This window comes from Mizuhopecten yessoensis, unplaced genomic scaffold, assembly GCF_002113885.1.
Source record: "Mizuhopecten yessoensis strain PY_sf001 unplaced genomic scaffold, ASM211388v2 scaffold10925, whole genome shotgun sequence".
Lineage (NCBI taxonomy): Eukaryota > Metazoa > Mollusca > Bivalvia > Pectinida > Pectinidae > Mizuhopecten > Mizuhopecten yessoensis.
Genome location: NW_018408790.1, coordinates 466,668 through 472,417, shown reverse-complemented (window position 1 = coordinate 472,417; position 5,750 = coordinate 466,668).

Below are 5,750 nucleotides of genomic sequence, written 5' to 3'. Positions count from 1 at the left end.
TCAGGCCGCATACTGTTAAATACAAAGCACTATTGCTTGTAATAATAGTAAATCTGTTGTAGCACAAGGACAGACAATGGTGAGAAAATAAAATCAAAGTCGGCTTATCCAAACACAATACCTCTCCTGTCAATCAAATTATGAGCGCCGTTGATCTATCAAGTCCATTCGTGCCACATTCAAACTTTTTTCTACATGTTTTCAAACAAAGTAAATCCAAACAAAATTACACACCAATGCTTTTGAATGATTTTCTTGAAGAATACAATGCAAAGCCAGAGAAGAACACAGTTTGAAAGACTCGATCAAAAGATCAACATTGCCCATTACTTCGATTGCAAGAGTGCCCAGTACGGTTTGAAATTAGCCTTGTAAGAATTTAGCTCCAACGCATTATCTTTCCCTCATTCCTACAACAGAATGAGAAAAAGAAAAAATATCACCTTTGTCCCCAAGAAAGTACCTGACCGATGGCCGGTCAGGTGATCCGCATCCAGTACAGCCATTGAGGTATGTTGGCAGCAACTCCTCTGCATACAGTACAGCCTATCGAGGTATCTCTGCTCCATCCCTGCTCCGGCTCCAGGACTGCTACTCGCAGTATCTGCAATACATTATTCTGACAGAGCGTAATGATTTGCAAGTTTTGCTATAGTAATGTTTTACCAAAAATCGGCGATACTGTACCTGAAAAAGCGATACCTTCAGACTTTCGTCATCAGGCCGCATACTGTTAAATACAAAGCACTATTGCTTGTAATAACAGTAAATCTGTTGTAGCAGAAGGACAGACAATGGTGAGAAAAATAAAATCAGCTTATCCAAACACTATACCTCTCCTGTCAATCAAATTATGAGCGCCGTTGATCTATCAAGTTGATTCTCCCAACATTCAACCTTTTTTCGTCACACATTCAAGTCAACCCCAAGAATGTACGGAGGAGTTGTCCGGACAAGTATTTCGCAAAAAGGGGCATAACTCCATCAAAAAGGGCTGAAATCCCAAATTAAAATGCCGGTGCACAGCTACATATGATACTGATCATTCATGCACAGTTTCAATGAAATCCACCTGTTTGTTAAGGAGTTGCGCAACAAGTGTTTTGCAAAAAGGGGCATAACTCCATCAAAAAGGGTCGAAATCCCAAATTAAAATGCCGGTGCACAACTACATAAGATACTGATTATTTATGCAAAGTTTCACTGAAATTCACCTGATAATTAAGGAGGAGTTTTCCGGACAAGTATTTTGCAAAAAGGAGCAGAACTCCATCAAAAAGGGTTGAAATCCCAAATTAAAATGCTGGTGCACAACTACATAAGATACTGATTATTTATGCAAAGTTTCACTGAAATTCACCTGATAATTAAGGAGGAGTTTTCCGGACAAGTATTTCGCAAAAAGGGGCATAACTCCATCAAAAAGGGTCGAAATCCCAAATTAAAATGCCGGTGCACAACTACGTATGATACTGATCATTCATGCACAGTTTCAATGAAATCCACCTGTTTGTTAAGGAGGAGTTGCGCGACAAGTATTTTGCAAAAAGGGGTATAACTCCATCAAAAATGGTCGAAATCCCAAATTAAAATGCCGGTGCACAACAACATATGATACTGATCATTTATGCACAGTTTCAATGAAATCCACCTGTTTGTTAAGGAGGAGTTGTGCGGACAAGTATTTTGCAAAAAGGGGTATAACTCCATCAAAAAGGGTCGAAATCCCAAATTAAAATGCCGGTGCACAACTACATAAGATACCGATCATTCATGCAAAGTTCCAACTGAATCCACCTGTTTGTTAAGGAGTTTTCCGGACAAGTATTTTGCAAAAAGGGGCATAACTCCATCAAAAAGGGCTGAAATCCCAAATTAAAATGCCGGTGCACAACAACATATGATACTGATCATTCATGCACAGTTCCAACTAAATCCACTTGTTTGTTAAGGAGGAGTTGCGCGGACAAGTATTTTGCAAAAAGGGGCATAACTCCATCAAAAAGGGTCGAAATCCCAAATTAAAATGCCAGTGCACAACTACATAAGATACTGATCATTCATGCAAAGTTTCAATGAAATTCACCTGTTAATTAAGGAGGAGTGTTCCGGACAAGTTACTGCGGACAACAGACAGACATCCAGACAGACAACCAGACAGACATCGAGACAGGGTGATTTCAGTATACTTCGTTGCAGGGGTATAATGATGCCAAAGGAAGTCTGACGATAGCTAACAATGACTTACAAAATATAGTAAATGGTAACCTTGTTATTGATCCTAGATGTTATAGTCCTTCAAGATGTTTAAGTTTGATCAAGGAACGAAGACATTTGAGCACTTTTAAGGATTTTCAAAAAATAATAACAGCGAACTTGACCTTCGAACCCTGAAACTCAAAATCCTTCAAGGAATGTTGAGCTAAAACACAATCATTTGGCTGGCCAAAAAGAAATATCAGGGATCCCAGAACAACAATGAACAAGAGGCCCATGGGGCCTGCATTACTCATCTGGATATTGCAGTGATCATGGCAAAACCCTTGATTCAAGTTATATTACAAATGTTTTCTCTCATATTGGGATTCTCCCTTTCAGTACTATGCATGGAATTAGCTTTCTGGTTCCAAAGATGATTGAAAGCAAATTAATCTGGAAAACAATTTAAAAACCCATTTTGACTCCCTCTATGGGACCCCACCCCTCTGCCTCCAGGGATTAAGATGTCGGTGTATGCTGGTGACCATATCTAATCAAACCCCTTGATACATACACCCAAGGATGCTTCAGACCAAATATGGAACAAATCCTTTCATTCCTACAGACGAAGGAATTTAAAGAATTTGCAATATTTCCCCTTTGCACCCCACCACTCGGGCTCCTGGCCATGGGGGACCAGACACATGGTTTATACAAAATTGGTTCTCCTTCACCCACGGATGCTTCAGACCAAATATGGAACAAATCATCTCTCTGGTAGAAGAAGGATTTCAAAGGTTTTACCTCTATTTCCCCTCTTCGGCCATGCCACTCTGCCCCCAAGGGGACTACAATCATAATTCCTACTTTGCCCAAGGATGCTGCAGACTAAATTAGGATAAAATCTCTAAACCCCTACGGCAGAAGAAGGATTTTAAAGGTTTTACCTCTATTTCCCCTATTCGGGCCCCGCCCCTCTGCCCCAAAGGGGGCCACACTCACCATTTATACAAAATTGAGTCCCTTTGGCGGAAAGATGCTAGAGACTAAATTAGTATTAAACTACTTAATCCCTATGGTAGAAGAAGGATTGTGTCCCCTTGGCCCAAGAATGCGCCAGACTAATTTAGGATAAAATCCCTTAATCCCTATGATAGAAGGATTTTAAAGGTTTTACCTCTATTTCCCCTATTTGCCCCACCCCTCTGCCACCAGGGGGGCACACACACCCTTTATACAAAATTGAGTCCCCTTGGCCCAAGGATGCTCCATACCAAATTTGGTCAAAATCTACTTGGCCGTTCAGGACTAGTAGCGTTTTAAAGGAAAAGTTGACGGACAGACGACGGACGGACGGACGGACGGACGGACGGACGCTGTGGTATTGCCTAAGGTCACCATGGTCCTTTCATTCCTACGGAAGAAGAAGAATTTCTGCATCCATTATTTATTCTTTCAAACATTTAGAAATTATCAGGGGAGATAACTCCCATATATAATTACTGTTTGTATCTAGCTGTGGACCTAGACTCCCTCTTAACATCAATTAATAAATTGCAAACTGAATCTTAGAACTTCTTATTATATATATCTATATATCAAGGGATTCTGTGATTAAAATGCAAAATGAAAAATATGAGATATGAAGCAGTTGCAATGCGTTTTATATAAAAATATTTATTCTTTCAAACATTTAGAAATTATCAGGGGAGATAACTCCTGTATATATCTAGACTCACTCAAGCTATATTTTAATTGAAAAAAAAAATTGAGTTGTATAACATATTTAGTATTGGTGTTGGGAACTATATAGAAGGAATGGCAAACATTGGCATGTGTACCAGCTGTCAGACATGACAACAAACAATGTTATACATTCATGGAAATGAATGTAGCATTTGGATTCTCTAACAAGAAATCTTTTCTGACAGTGTCATCTGACCAATTGCCAGAATACTGTCCAATTAACCACAAATAAAATGGTCCAATGAAAATGCATCATATCACTAATAAGTTATTAAAATAGTTTCAAAGAAATCCATCAAAATGCAGGAGAAAATCTCCAGACAAAAAATACAATACTGAAATGAAACAAAGGGAAATAATTTTTGAAAAATCGTTGAATCAAAATTCTTTTAAGGGAGACAACTTCATATCATGATTATAATGTATACCAAGTTTCAAAGAGATCCGTTGAAAAATGTAGGAGATTGACAGACAAAAATCAAATACTAAAATAAACAAAGGGCAATAACTTTTGCAAAAATTGTCGAAATCAAAATTCTTTTCATGAAAACACACCTATTTACAACATCAGGTAAATGGCAGGATATTTTAAAAACTTATACTGATTTAAATATTTTAGCAAACTGTGGGACGGAATACATTGTTAAATGTGAAATGATGAGTAAAAATCTTTTTTGGAAAGACGTGTTTAATGCATGGAAAAAGTTAGTAATAGTAAGAGATAATCAATGCAAGGGAGATAACTCCTTTTCCAAAATGCCTATCTGGTATAATAAATTGTTTAAAATAAATAATAAGAGTATTTTATATAGAAAGTGGTTCAGTAAAGGTGTAGTTATAGTGAATGACCTAAGGATAATAGTACAAACTTGTTTTATACTTTACAAGAAGTTAGACAGATTTAAAATTGAAACAAATTTTCTTCAGTACCAAGGTCTGCTATCTACAATTAAAAGACATCTCTCTCAACAACACGAAATAAAATGTATAAGCTATCCTTATATACCTAGTAATATACAAATATTTCTAATAAATAGGAAAGGTACAAAAGACTTTTATAGTTTGCTTTGTAAAAATGATACACTGTCAACTGGTAGAAAGAAATGGAGTAATTATTTTGATCATAATGATAATACAAGGAGAAATATCTACAAAATACCATTTCAAGTAACCAAAAACACAAAACTACAATGGTTTCAGTATAGAGTTGAAATCAACACATCTTAACCACAAACTCATATCTGTACAGGGCTGGAATAGTAGATAATCCTCATTGTTATTTTTGTAAATCAGACATTGAAACAATAGAGCATGCATTATGGGAATAAAGTTAAGAATTTATTAATAAACTTTGAATCTTTGTATATTCCTGTTGCTTTTAATAAGGAAACATTTATCTTTGTTATATATATGATCAAACCAGAATTTAATACATGGTAGATAACCAAATTATTCTTATTATAAAATATTACATTTACAAAGAAAGATGCATAGAAAAAGCTCTATCAGTAAATGGCCTTATAAACTGTATTAAAGAGACTTATGAGATACAGAAGTATATTGTGAATGGGTAGGTTGAAAAACATAGGCATACCTTCCAAAAAGACTCGGAAAAGTGGCAAAACCTTCTTCATATCCCATAAAACCCTCAATTTCATGATTTATATGTAGAAAATCAGTTAAGGGGTAACAGTTACAGATAGGAATACTTTAAGTATATTGAGTTGATATAATACAAGAGGCCCAGGGGCCTTAATAGCTCACCTGGTATTTTATTTTTTAATTTAAAGCCTGCTGAGTACCAT